Source organism: Barbatula barbatula (assembly GCF_947034865.1).
Source record: "Barbatula barbatula genome assembly, chromosome: 10".
In the NCBI taxonomy this organism is placed as follows: domain Eukaryota; kingdom Metazoa; phylum Chordata; class Actinopteri; order Cypriniformes; family Nemacheilidae; genus Barbatula; species Barbatula barbatula.
The window spans coordinates 658,702-674,369 of NC_136773.1; positions in this window are offsets into that span (position 1 = coordinate 658,702).

The following is a 15,668-nucleotide window of genomic DNA, read 5'->3' on the forward strand; positions in this document are numbered from 1 at the left end:
GCAGAGGCGCAGCGTGTGCACTGGACACAACACGGAAGGGGTTGGGTCTTCCTCCCCAGAAGGGAGTGCCTGCAGGTTCACCACCTGGTCCCGAAAGGGAGTGGTGGGAACTTTGGGCACGTAGCCAGGCCGGGGTCTCAGGATAACGTGAGATTGACCAGGCCCGAACTCTAGGCAATCCGTGGCCACGAAAAATGCATGTAGGTCCCCTACCCTCTTGGCGACCGCCACTAGGAGAGCCGTCTTCATCGAGAGATGAGAAAGAGTGGCATCTCCGAGGGGCTCGACGGGGGGCCTCTGGAGGCCCGCCAGGACCACATTGAGGTCCCAAGAGGGAACGGAGCGCGGACGGGCTGACTTCAGCCTCCTCGCGCCCCTCAGGAACCTAATGACCAGGTCGTGCTGTCCCAGAGACTTCCCACTAACTGGTCCGTGATGAGCGGCAATAGCGGCTACATACACCTTCAGCGTGGAAGGGGAGAGATTGCTCTCGAGTCTCGACTGCAGGAAGGACAGCACGCTCCCGATCGAGCATATCCGTGGGTCTTCTCCACGAAAAGAACACCAGGACGAGAAGAGGCGCCACTTCAATGAGTATAACCGCCTCGTGGCCGGGGCCCTAGCCTGAACAATGGTCTCTACCACCGCTGGGGGTAGACCACTCAGGATCTCCTCGTCCCGTCCAGGGGCCAGACATGGAGGTTCCAGAGGTCTGGTCTCGGATGCCACAACGTGCCCTTCCCCTGAGAAAGAAGGTCCTTCGTCAGGGGAATCTGCCAGGGGGGAGTTGTTGTCAGGAGCATTAGCTCCGAGAACCAAGTCCGGTTGGGCCAGTAAGGCGCAACTAGTAGCACTTGATGCTCCTCTTCCCTGACCTTGCACAGGACGTGTGCAATGAGGCTCACTGGGGGGAAGGCGTACTTCCGCTTGTCCCGCGGCCAGCTGTGCGCCAAGGCATCCGTGCCGAGGGGGGCCTCGGTCAGGAAGTAACAAAGCGGGCAATGGGTGGTGCCCAGGGAGGCGAACAGGTCCACCTGTGCCTGCCCGAACTGCACCCAAATGAGCTGGACTGCGCGGGGGTGGAGCCGCCACTCTCCACGGGGCGTCGACTGACGAGAGAGCGCATCGGCTGTCTGGTTCAGGTCGCCCGGGATGTGAGTGGCTAACAGGGACTTCGTCACCTGCTGGCTCCACAGGAGGAGGCGTCGGGCGAGTTGCGATAGCTGCCGTGAACGAATACCACCCTGTCGGTTGATACACGCCACAGCAGTCATGCTGTCCGACCGGACCAGCACGTGCTTGTCCTGCACGAGGGGAAGGAACCTCCTCAGTGCAAGCAGCACCGCCAACAACTCTAGGCGATTGATATGCCAGCGCAGGCGGGGGCCCGTCCAGAGACCCGACACTGCGTGCCCGTTGCACACAGCACCCCAACCCTGCAGGGAGGCGTCGGTCCTCAGGCAGGTCAGCACCGACTGGGCACGCTCGGAAGAAAGACGTGCCATCATGGAGACAGAGTCGAGTTCCATACCGAGGAAAAGGATGCTCTGCACAGGGGAGAGCTTGCTCTTCTCTCGGTTGACCTGTAACCCCAAATGGTCTAGGTGCCGGAGCACCAGGTCCCTGTGTGTACACAACAGATCTCGCGAGTGCGCCAAGATGAGCCAGTCGTCGAGATAGTTGAGTATGCGCACCCCCTGCTCCCTGAGGGGAGTGAGGGCGGCCTCCACGACCTTCGTAAAGACTCGAGGAGACAGGGACAGACCAAATTGGAGGACGCGGTACTGATATGCCTGTCCCTCGAAAGCGAACCGTAGGAACGGCCGGTGACGAGGGAGGATGGACACATGGAAGTACGCGTCCTTCAGGTCGATCGCTATCAACCAATCCTGACGCCTGATGGACGTCAGAATAAGCTTCTGCGTTAGCATCCTGAACGGCAGCTTGTGTAGGTGCTTGTTCAGGGTACGCAGGTCCAAGATGGGGCGCAACCCGCCACTTTTCTTGGGGACAATGAAATACGGGCTGTAAAACCCGGAGTACATCTCGGCCAGAGGGACGAGCTCGATCGCCCCCTTCGCCAGAAGGGTAGCGACCTCGGCCCGAAGCACGGGGGCATCTACTCCCACTGATGTGAAGAGGATGCCCCGAAACTTGTTTGGCGAACTGAATCGCATAGCCGAGAAGGATCGTTCGCTCTAGCCACCGTGCTGGTCTGGGAAGAGCCAACCCGGCTCCCAGGTACCGAGACTGGGGGACCAGAGGTTCGATCTGAGTCATTGACCCCGTGGGGGGTGGTTCAATGGCTGGCAGTACCGCTCCCTCGACGCGGGGGGACCCCGGGGAGGAGAGCGGCTCTGCCCAGGTGCCTGTCGGGCGATATCGCGGCATACCGCACCGTCTGACTGAGGGTGCTGGTGGCCACTGACAGTATACCCAACCGTGTGTCTCGCCGAAACACAACGTGGGGTTGCCGAGCACCGTCCTGCGGAGGGTGAGAGCGGCTGTGAGAAAGACCCAGGGAGAGAGAAAGCTCTTTCTGCGAGAATGTGGGCACCAGGCCCTGAAAGGGGCCCGGCTGGTGTTGCTGGGACGGGGCAGGCACCGTCCCAGTCCGACCCTCTAGCGATGTAGTTGCTCGGGTCGGGCCCGGTGAACTCGATCTCCCTGGGTTCACCCCGTCAGAACACTTCTGCTTGGTGACGGGGTGGTGCTCGCCTCTTCGACATCCTTCTCCGGGAGGCCGCCTGTGCAGGGGGCGCTGGAGCCGGAGTCTGAGTCGGAGAGGGGCGAGGCTGCTGGGAAGCAGACGCCGAGCGGGACCTCGACGGACGATATGCGGCACGCCGGCTCCCTTTTATACCCGGATATCCGGGGGCGGAGTCCGGCATGCAAATTTCATTCGCCAATTTTCATTGGCCTGTTCAAGTCAGTCAGAGAGGGTAGGTTCTTAAGTCAAACCCCATTCTGTCGACACAACGTCGAGAGACCGACAGAAGGGGAAAGGATGTTAATAGATTTCGTTTATATGCTGTTATGTTTCATAAGTCAGTCACGTTAGTATTGATTCTAAGGCATTAACGTTGCTTTACTGTCCTGTGTTTACTGTTTAGCTGTGGGTTATTTTGCTTACATAAGTGTCATTATCTTTATAACACAAACTGATGCCATTTTTGTAACCTTAGTACATCTCTGTGTAATAATAATCTTTGTGTAAGTTACTAATGAGCTGAAATGTAGTTGTGCGTCTTATTTTTCATGTGGATTGTTTAATGTCATACAAAGTTGAAGTTCATCTACTGTGTGCACGTTGTCTATTGCTGTCAATACACTGCACCCATGTAAATAAGTGAACGTATACTGTTGTGCTATTATATTGAGCTCAGAACTGAGTATTTCTCTTAGCCTCTCATTAAGGCGATGAAGTGAGGATCATAAGGTTACCCTGGACTGTTTATTTCACAATGAGATGTCTCTTTATGTAAACCAAATAGAGTTAATTCCTAACTGTCCAAAGTATTCACTTTATTGCGAGCTGAAGGTGAAAATGGTTACACTTGTGAAGGGGAATCTAACTGATATGGTAACGGGTGGGACCATAATAAATAAATAGACGACGCATTGGCCGCTTTGCTCCGCTGATGCAATGTCAATGGCACTGCCATATAAGTGAGGGGAACTAAAACTTACTTAAAGCAAGTTTGCAAGACTGAAGATGTTTTTTATGTATACTGTTTTTGGATAAATTTTTGCAACAAATACCTGTGACTGTACTTTCACTCTTGTGGTGTGTTTTGTATGGTTGAGAAGTGTTTAGGTTTAGGTGGGGGTTGAGTTAGATGCTCCAAAATATATTTGAAACAATACATTTTCATGAAATTATTGATACTATAACAAATATAAAGAATTAAATGCATAGGAACAACCTAATGCAATGCAATACCCTGCACATCACATGTAACCGTACATCGTAAAAAGCTGCTGATGCTTTAGGTGCTTGTACAATCGACCTGTAGCTTTAGTCCTGCTTGACCTTAGTGCTGCGTTCGATACCGTAGATCATAACATACTTCTAGATCGCTTATACAATTATACCTGTATTGAGGGACAGGCACTACAGTGGTTCAGATCTTACTTATCAGACAGACATCAATTTGTCCATTTTAATGGGGAATCATTCAATCTAACGCAAGTAAACTATGGATTACCACAGGGATCGGTTTTGGGACCCCTGCTGTTCTCCATATACATGCTGTCCCTTGGAAACATTATTAAAAACATGGTATTAGCTTCCATTGCTATGCAGATGATACTCAGCTATATATCTCATCAAGACCAGATGATTCCTCCCAGCTATCCAAATTAGCAGAAGATATTAAACATTGGATGAATTGTAATTTCCTTCTTTTAAATTCTAATAAAACAGAAATATGACTTATCGGACCAAAGACCCGTGAGCAGAATATTTCTGATTATAAACTGCAAGTTGAAGGATGTGCTGTAACTCCAACAAATACAGTAAAAGATCTAGGCGTTACATTAGACAGCAACCTGTCATTTCAAAATCACATCTCAAATGTCACAAAAACAGCCTTTTTCCACCTAAGAAATGTTGCCAAGTTACGAAATATTCTATGTGTTGCTGACGCGAAGAAGCTTATTCATGCATTTATGACCTCAAGACTTGACTACTGTAATGCACTACTTAGTGTTTGTCCTGCATCATCAATAAACAAACTACAGTTAGTTCAGAAAATACCATCACATAACCCCAATGTTATCAACCCTTCACTGGATACACATTAAGTATCGTATTGACTTTAAAGTTCTTTTAATCACTTATAAAGCCTTAAAGGGTTTAGCCCCTACCTGTCATGATCCTGCCTCTCCTTGTCTTGGTTTTCGAGTCTTGTGGCAGGATCATGTCAGTCCCATGTGTTTTGTGTGGAGAAAGAGCATTGTTTTGGTTTAAGAAGCCATGCTCTCTCTCCAGTGTCGCGTCCTTTAGTCCCGCCCCCTTGTTTCCCCGGTTAGCGGTCCATTAGTGTTAGTCTTGTCTCCAGCCCTGATCCATCTTTCCCTTAGTGTTTCAGTCCCCTCACCTGCCTCGTGCAATCCTCCTGTTAGATTTCCCTTAGTGTTTCATCCATGTCACCTGCCGCCACTCTCCCTGTGTCATCAGTCCTTGTTAGTGTTTCCCCTTATCAAGCCCCAGTTTCCCTCTGTCTCTTGTCGGTTCATTTTGCACATTTTGCACATTTACCCTTCGTCTGTCTGGATTACCCGTGTTCCTGTTCCCTGGACTCAAGTTTGTGGACTTAGTTTGTTTTTCTTAAGACCTTGTTTGTTTTGTTCCACTTGTGGGAAGTTTTAGTTTTCAGTCTTGTTTGTGTTCATGTTTTCCCCATCGAGGGTCTTTGTTTTGGATTAAAGTCTTGTTGTTCGACACATGTCTGCCTGCGCTTGGGTTCTGTCCACAACCATAACACTACCTACCTAACAGAGCTTCTATCACACTACAACCCATCACGCTCTGTTAGATATCTAAACAATGATAAATTAGATAGATATTAGATATTATTTACTAGAATATTTTAACGTGTTCTATAAACCCTCTACTAACCCTCTCTCTTCTCTCAACAGCTAGTGGTCTAGCTTTTGTTGAAACTAGTAACTCTGTATTAGCACCTAATGTATTATTGCTCTTTTATGACATATCGCTTATTGCTCCCTGAACTCTTTGTAAGTTGCTTTGCTAAAGGACTAAATGTAAAATGTAAAATGTACCTTTTTAGTGTTTTTTGTTTTTTTTTATTTTCTCCTGTAAAGCTGCTTTGGAATAATGCACATTGTGAAAAGCGCTATATACATAAAATTGAATTGTATTGAATTTTACATATTTTGTAACACACATAAGCGTCTTATGAATATTCTAAACATCGTTTCACTGGCACTGGGCGGATCCTCACATGTTTGTTTTTAGTTGCTACAATTATTCTCTGACAGGACACTGTGTAAACTTCCCAGTCTTTCTATGAATCTGTCATGAGATTTTTATGATGCTCATTTTGGTTTAACAGCTGAACATATGGCCGGTAATATGATTATGCTTCTCTTAGAGCGAGGGGAATTTATTTCTGAGATTAAAACTGAGAGAAACATATGCATTTATATAAATGCTCTGCCATATGGACATTCATCACACAACTCCCTCTGCTTATACTGTTTCAGTATGACCACTCAAATTTTTACAATCTGTTTATATAATCTCTGAGTTTATTGGAATATAAAATACTTATACAAACAAACAAATGCTGTTTTTTCTAAATGAAACACTTGCTTAGTGCATTGCATTGTACTGTAAATAGTAGTATGTGGCTAGGCTACCAACCATGAAGACACTGTAGTAAAACCGTGGTTCATTTTCTTAAAGGTGGTAGTGTGTTATTTCAAACACAGACTTTCTCCTAAACCAGAAAGAGATATCCCACCGCAAAGCCTGATGGGAACTGGGCAGCGTGCTGGTGTTATGTAATCTCAGATTGCTTAAAAAAACACAGAAGTAAAGGTGTGGGATTGAGTTTTGAAGCATGAAAAACAGCTAATCCCTGCTGCAAGGTGGTCTCCTTCAGGTCCTTTTCCCTCGGCTCTGCTTGATACTTGTTTGCTATTCGTCAAACACATCCAGGGATCCACAACCTGCTTAAAATCATCACTCTTAAAATACATTTACGGCACCAGGCTACAAACATCCCTCTGCCGTGTAAAATCAATTGTGAGGTGTTGCATCGTCATTATAACCGCTCTCTGTGACATATGACTCTCACTCACCACATATTTAACCCCTAGACTAAATAAAACATTGATTTTTTACTGCCCAATGTTAAAAAGACAAGAGTCTTTATGGAGTAGGCTATTATACCACATTGGGCCTTATCGTAAATCTGTCGCAAGTGTTTCTGCTAGTTTCAGCCCAACACAGTTCTCATTTTCCCGTCCTGTGTTGTGCTTTTTAAATAGCAAATGCATTTACGCCTAAAAAACACCCTGTACTCTCATTAAGAGAATCGGGACAGCCTGTTTGGACCGTGCGCCTGGGTGTGATGACCGTTTTTCCGTCATTAAACTAGAAAAAGTGGATTCGGACACACCCTGAGTGCACCCGTCACAACTAAATGTATTTGAGACTAGGTTTTATTCATATTGTTTGTGCAGGTATAATTGAATCTGTTTACTATCAGTACTGTAAATATATATGATTTATACCATGTAATATTAGATTTACTGCCCTGGATCTATTGCACAAACTGTATTTCTTATTTTGCGTTTCAGTTTTGAGGCAGCAGCAGAATAAATTGATTGAGATTTATTGTTTGAAAGTCATTATTGGTCACTGTTCTATTGTGAAGGACCCACTACTGTTTCCATCTTTAAGAATGGCACATTCCAGTCGACCTGCATCCACACACAATTGATTATATGTGATGAAAAATCTCATGTATTTGTTCAGCATTCGCTTGCTTTTTAAATTTAGCCCATATCATCTTTCTATAATATTGTTGTGTCGTGAAGTAGATTATGAGATTTGCGCTATAGTTGCTTCCTTGTGTACATGTTATCATTTTAACATCACTCTTTATTTTAACAATTTTCTTTGTCAGGCTCCTCAGTAAGCTAGAAAGACTAATAGTAAAAATGTAATGTTCCTAGATCTGTGGCACTACTGATCGTTCGCCCCTGACGTGTTTTGAACATGTTAGTGTTACAATGGATTTGTTTAGACAGTGAATTGAGTGGTTTCTAAAATGAACAGTACTGTCAGACTACAGAATGGATTCTGAGAGGCGCGAGTCAGGAGCTCTTCTACAGGAGACGCAGATGAAGCCATCGGTGTAAAGTGGATCTCTGGCAGGCTCTTTAATCATAAGCGGCAAAACAAAAAACACAATTCCCTCATATACAAGCCTCTGACCCTTGTGTGACTGTGCTGTTCAAACACAACTGCATCTATTTTAAGGGCTAAATTGGATTGGGTGTGCGTAATGAAGACGAAACTGCTGACTAATTTGCTCTACTGTTAAATAAAATGGGTTTTTGGCTGCTTTTATGTATTAAAGTAGAACATGATTCATTTCTCGAGTCTCAAGGAATGTCGACATGGATGCTATAAAAATATGGAACCAATTGAAGAAACAGATGTGGTTTGCATCGAAATAAGATTTCTAATATAAATCAAAAGTGGCATGCGGTCTTGTGTACAATTTGTTGCTGGTGGGGTCTGCAAACAATTTGTATTAATAAAAGCACACTCACACACGCACGGACAAGGACACACAGAAACTAACGTCTGTAAGAACCAAATGTCAGATGAGTTTCCAGTGTGAAATATTTGCTCTTCACTCTGAGAAAACATAACCTGACAGATATATTAGCTTTCACCTGTAAACTCTGAGTGTGAAACCCAAGATAAATATTAGCTTTTATTTACATATAGCAATCTGATGAGCTCACAGGTCAATAAGCGATTTTTTTATTGTGTGTGTGTCCGATTCCATATTTTGGAGGATCTATTGAAAGAAATGCAGTATAATATACACTCTGTAATTATGTCTTTAGAGGTGTATAAAGACCTTACATAATGAAGCATTGTTTTTATTACCTTAGAATGGACCAAGAATTAGCTAAATAAACCTCGGCTCAGGTCCCCTTAACAGACAAACTGCTCTACAGAGTGCGTTTCCCAAATATGTTATCTCATTCAGAAAAGAAGTGAATGCGTGACGGGTAGGGTTTGGGAATCGTCAACCGGAGTAATTTGGGAATAGGAAATGGAATCAGTTCCTTGAAAATAAAATTTAAATTCCTCTTATCAATTCCTGTCTGCGTATTTTCAGAAATTTGCTTGTGGCAACTTGTGATAAAGAACATGATCCACAAATGAAACATAGTTACTTTATATTAACTACACTTTAACCATGATGTAGTAGAATCCAAGAGCAGAGGGATTCAAGTAACAGTTTATTCAAACAGTCATAATAACCCCACGGCTGCAACACCCTAGGCTGTGCCCGGGGAATAAACAAACAATAATCCACAGCAACAGAAGAGCAAGGGGAGTCCGCAAGAGAGTACAATGTGGGGCAAGCAGATCCAAAGGGCAAACTCAGGAGAATCCTCATGTTAAGACAGGCCCGATCCGCAAACAGGAAACATCTGGCAAGCTGGGCAGAGAACACAGCACAAGGTGCAAGACTGACCAGCAAGAGGCCACATGATACATTGGTGCAACACTCTGGCACCAAAAAAGCACACTGCAGACAGATAAATGGTGAGAAATTAGCAGAGGATAAACAACAGGTGAGACTGATGAGCAGCTGTCTAAAGTGCCAAAGACAATCACCTGTGCTAGATTTTAAACATGGTTTATCCTTAGTCTTAGGTGTTGATACATGAAGTACCATGACCATGAAGAATTGTATTTAGGATTAGACTTCTGGGAAATGATAAAGGAGTTACAGTAAAGTGCAGCAACACCTCCCCCTCTGCCTTTTAGACAACGACTAGTGGTACCATCCCAAAAAGGAAAAAAGTCACTCTCCCGTACCTTCTCTGGATCTGTTCCACATTGGTGGAATGATCAACCAGCTGCTACAAGATCAGCAGACTCTGTTGCCATCTTTAAAAAACGCCTAAAAACGCATCTCTTCCGTCAACACGTCTCTGATTGATTTATTCTAATTCTCTTCCCTTTCCTTCTTTAAAAATAAAAAAGACAAGACAACGTACTAATGTAGCAGTATGAGTCTAACTCAGAACTACTTGGCATTCTTTTGGCCAATCGCGGCCATAAGCCACTCCTATAAATACAGGAAGTAGTCCTTTTGGCTATCCTCTTGCTCTCTGGTGACGGAAGGTGTCATACTTCCGGGTCACTCGCTCCGTGTTTGGCTGCGGCACTTCTACAGTAAGGTAGCGGCTCTGCTGTCTGCACTTATTTCGCTGTTATCAGCTGCCGTTTTTTTATGCATCGACCGCTCGTAGATCTCCTGTTGACGGGCCAGTCTTGTTCAACGCATTTAAAAGCGGATGCTACCAAAAGCTACTGTACTGTTTGTACCCTCTGAGCTGCTTCCTTCTGGAAGGACACACGTTTGGGGATTTATTTGTTTGAGTTGGGGTTAATTTATTTCTTTTACAAATAATAGGAATCGGGCTGGTTACAACGGGAGAGTGACCTCAGCCGCAGAGCATTCACTCACTAGCTGCTGTTTTGCCTGGATTGCTGTTTGACTTAACGTGTATTGAACATTGTATTCGCAACTCTGCTTGATCGCGGCATGCCTGTGTTGCACAGCTGCTTGTCTAACGAGTATTGTATTCCCAACTCCACCCCTCCACTTGATGTGGTACGCCTGTTTCTTAACGTGCAGGTTTTGAACATTTACTAAACGAAACGCTACTGATCGCTGTCCGCCTGTTTTGACATCACGGCCATTTGGTCGAATGTGCGAGCCTCCAGTTCTACGTGGGCCAGTATTTTTAACTTTGAATGTAGCTGAAGGGGTTGGCTCTTTCTATATAATTTGGTTAAATTGTTTCTTTGTTTCTTTATTTAGTTTTCAACTTGGGTAATTTCAATTATGGTTTGTTTCTTTATTAGTGACTTTAGTTTACTTTCTATTATATATATATTTTGTCTGATTCAGTTGTATTTTCGTATTTGTTTTCTTTCTTATTTACTTCAACCCTAGTTATTTCGTTTTTCTTTGTTTTGAAATTTATATATTATTTTCCAGTGTACTGCCCGTCTTGAACCATTGTTGGGCTGGCAGGTTTTGGTTATGTTCTGACCAAGATTACTTCAGTTTCTTCATTTCAATATTATATTGATTTCCTTTTTGAGTGACTCCCTCTTGAAAGTGTTTGTCCGTTTCAGTTGCTGACAGCCGAAAGTGGTGGTGTTGGGGTCCGGGTGGTGGTGTCGATCCCGTTTTCTTTGCTGTGTTTACTGTGTTTCCGTGGGTTCTCTTCCTGGGATTCCTCCCTGCCTTCGTGACTCCCGTCTCCTCCACTGGAAGGCCTCAGTAGCAAATGTAATTTGTCTTTTGGTCCCCCCTCCCTCAAGTATGAATGCGTTCTAAATTATCTTTTTAAATGATTGAAATAAAGTTTGTTGTTCTTTTTTTTTAAAACATTGAATATCGTCTCTGGCTGAATTGTATACGTACCTGTGTGTCTTTAAGTGAATCCGTAGTATTGGTATTAGGAAGTTAACAAAATCATTCTCTGGGTGAAACTCCCAGGGTGGCGTAGTCAGTGTGTTGGGGCAGGTTTGATTTAGACTATCACCTCCTCAGTATTGTCTGCTTTCTACACTGCTTTTGCCACAATCACCTCACTATTCTTAGCTTTGTATACTGTGATAGGCTTTAATGGACTAGTTTGATGCACTTATGTATTTTGTTGCCTATGTTGTTATAATTGCTTCCAATGTTTCCTCATCTGTAAGTCGCTTTGGATAAAAGCGTCTGCTGAAAGACTTAATGTAAATGTAAATGTAGGATAAGTTAGCAACAAAAGTGATAAGTAACGGTAATAAAATACACTAATATTAAAACAAAGAGCACATTGCAATGATACAAACAAACCACCGGCAGCGATGCAGACAGTAACCGGAAGAATGCATGCATCGGTTGACCCACATTATCAACTTTTCTCTTCTCAACTCTCTTCTTTCATCACTGGTACATTTCCCACAGCTTTTAAGGAGGCCCGTATAACCCCGCTACCAACGAAACCCATTCTTGATGCTGCACTGCTAGGAATCTACAGACCATTATCTCTCCTCCCCTTCATTGCAAAAACCCTTGAGTGCGTGGTCAACGTTTTCTAGTTCTACTTTCCTACCCCCTCACAAAAAACCACTTAGCTTCGTATCCTTGGTAGACTATCTGAGACAAGTTTAACTGCACCTATGCATTGTTCTTTTGTTGCACAAATTACTTCTATTGTTTTCCCTTTCTGAGTAAAGTCGCTTTGGATAAAAGCGTCTACTAAATGTAAATGTCATATTGTGGCTGGCTGCCGTTGCCCAGATGAAGGTGAAAAGGGGGATCAAGTGATTCAGACGTTCACAGTTGAAGTGGTGGTCAGTGTCGAGTGTAGTTCAGCAGGTGTCATGAGGAGCAAATGTGCACATGATCATTATCAAGAAGACAAAGTGCTATTGATCTTATCTTACACTCAACAGAAAAGTATGCCGTTTCTTTACCACTAATGGCTGAAACAAAGGTGCAAGAATAATAACCCTCTCAAACGCTTGTCCTGTTTGTTATTGGACTTGACAAATGTATTTTAACAAATGCAGTAGCTTAATTTGATAGACTTGTTGAGGAAAATCTACCGTAAAAGAGGCCTTTCCCAATAGTATAAATGAGCATAAAATAAATAAATCCACATACAATGCATAAAAATGAAAAATAAGCACTAAAGCACATGATACATCACACAAATATATACAGTCACACAGTAATACACAGTCATTTTGAAGAATGTTGATAACCAAACAACACTGAACTCCATTGACTTCCTTTGTAGGAACACATCACCACTGAGAGATTTCTCAAAACATATTTTTGTGTGTTCCAGTGAAGAAAAACTCACAGAGAGGTTTACAAACACATGAGAGAGAATAAATGATTACATTTATGCATGTGGCAGACGCTTTTATCCAAAGCGACTTACATTGCATTTTTCCTGTACATTTGTTTCTAAGTATGTGCAATACTCTGGGATCGCCATGTTCTTACCACCGAGCTACAGGAAAATGAGGACTTGTTATTTTTAGGTAAAGTATCACTTTAAGTTACAGTTTTATGGACTACTTTGATTATCTGAAATGTATTAGTTCTTTATTTGGCAGTATGGCAGCAACTTGAAAACTGCATGTGTCATTTGTCAGTAACCAATCTTGATGCTTTGCTGATGATAATTTTCTTTAACAAATAAGATACTGTGTGTTTTTGAACTTTTCAAAATATGTATTTTTCTTAAGGAAAGAGGAACATCGTTGTTGGTCATTTTCCTCAAGACTGGTCATGCTCAACGAGTTGGCAAAAGTATAAATGAGAAATACAGACAGAAGACATCAGCACATACAGTAGCCTCTGAAAAAGCTAGATACAGTAGTCTAAAGGACACTTATTACATTTTTTAAGAAAAGTTGAAGAAAACGGGTTAATACAGCATTTGAACAACACAATCTGACGGAAAATGACATGAACTGACAGATTTTTGTGGGCACTGCACAGTTATTCTGAACGAGTAGCACAGGTACAAATGGAAGCAGAAGTTGAACTGGAGAGGCCCTTAACAGCACATGAATTGTATTTCGCAGTACAAGCCTTAGCTAATGGTCATGCCCCAGGAACTGATGGGATCCCCGTGGACTTTTCTAAGTCCTTTTGAAGTGCAGCGGGGCAAACCTGCTGGCAGCACTCAATGAAACCTTTACTTTACTGAATGGCCAGCTACCGAGCTATAGGAGGGCGCTTTTTACATTACTGCCAAAAAAGCAACTAAAAGAGATGAGAAACACTAAATTGATTCTAAAGTGCTCTCTGAGGTTTCAGAAAATATAAAAATCTTTGATGAAATATCTTACGGTCATCTCTGATGATCTTAGCTTTTGGATATTGACATTTGGTTTCATTTCAATGAACGGAGAATAGACTTTTAAACAGGTGGCACACCCTTAGGTCCATGTATGGAGAATCCTTGAGGCTCTTGGTAGCTTCTCTCTTTGTCTTTCAGTTTAGGTATGACATTAGAACCCATTTGAAATGTTCTGATTGAAGTAATTCAGACATTAAAGTATAATTTTTGCCAGTGGCTTGAAAAATGATAGTGTCAATAAATATGTTTTTGTGTCATAAACTGTATTTTGTTTAGTAGACAGGCAGTGAATGTTACTGCTGGGTCACAGACCTGAAGCTCATAGTAATGGCCACTGTGAGTTAAGAGTCTGAATTAATACTGGACATCATCTGGTTTAACATAGTTGTCCTTTCTGCATCTCTGATTGTCACCAGATCACTAGAATTCATTTTCATTATACTTTTCTCTTTCGGATGCTCTGGTGATCAGTCGTGCATGGGCTGGCATGAGCTCCAGACATGCTGTGTTGCCATGACAGCATCATCAAACTAACTGCTGATTAAATTTCTCCGGACCAGGGATGCGTGTGTGTTCCTTCCCGTCTGAGAACAGCACAATGTCCTTCAGCTGGTATAGCTCTGTCCCTTTACTGTTGGAAATTGTATATGGCGTCCACAAAGATGTCCGTATGTCACATGCTGATATTATGGATCCTATGAAAAACGATTTAAAAGAAACAAGAGTGCGTGGATCCCCACAGGCACTGCAGCACCTGAAGTCACCTGTGCTGGAGTAGAGATCGTTGAAGTCCACATGAAGAATTCAACATTTCTTTATGAAAATAATGCAAAAAACATTTGTAGGTGTTGGGAGAGGGTAAGAATGAAGAGACACAAAGTATTATAAAGTCACTGAAAAACACATTTGTATGTGTGAGTGTGTATGTAATGTTTCTACTAAGATGGGTCGTTTTGGTGTTGTAATTCATAAGGAAAGTGAGGTTCAGGTGACCTTTATATAAGAAGAGCAGAAGTCTTGTCCTGTTGATGCAGTAAGTGTGTGTGCGTGTGATGGGTGGAGCAGATGGAGCAGCAGCAGGTGTTGTGATGTGATGGGACCTTCATGAGCACTCAGCTGTGATGTTGCCTGACAGCACCGGGAATTCATGCGCCTGACAAAGACTTTCAATCTATTAGCAACCCCCTCGACCCCCCACCACACACACACACACACACACATGAATACATATAAAAATACACACAATGACCCTTAACCACTGCAGGAGGACAACACTCATTCAGACTGACCGCTCATGCTGTTCGTCTTCTCTCATCGGGATTACTGGTGTGCAGATGTTTGTTGTCCATTAGGGAAAGAGTGTTGCTCCAGAGGAATTCAATTGTTGAATGAAATGTTCTCGTTGAAATTAGCAGACACAACAGACAGGAGGTGTGTGTGATTTGTGAAAGAGAGATGATCTGTCTCAGCCGACCTCACAGATGACAAACACTGAAACAAACACTGCTAATCTTTCTATTAGCTCATCTGCACATCTTCAGCCGACTGACTGCAAACACGTGAACCTTCTTCAGGTGAAAGACATTTACAGAGGGTGTGCTTTCACAGATCTCTTATCAAATCTTCTCGTTCTACATCTCTGTCTTGACATTTCATACTTATGGGGGTCAATCCTTTCCGTACTCTCTTCCAACATCTCAACCAATCAAACTCAAGGCCTTTAAAAGCATCATGGAGTGAACAAGGCCTTAGAAGTAACTTTAATCTTGTTTTTGGGTTCCATACACACTGAAGATATAATAACATAATACATAAGAACAAATTGAAGATTATTTGATGAAGATTTTATTGGTATTACACTCTTAAATTAGAAAAATGTTGGACAGTTTTTAACCCATGGTTAGGTAACAACAACCCAGCCAGAATAGTAGGTCAATTTTGAGAATATATATATATATATATATATATATATATATATATATATATGAGCCGAT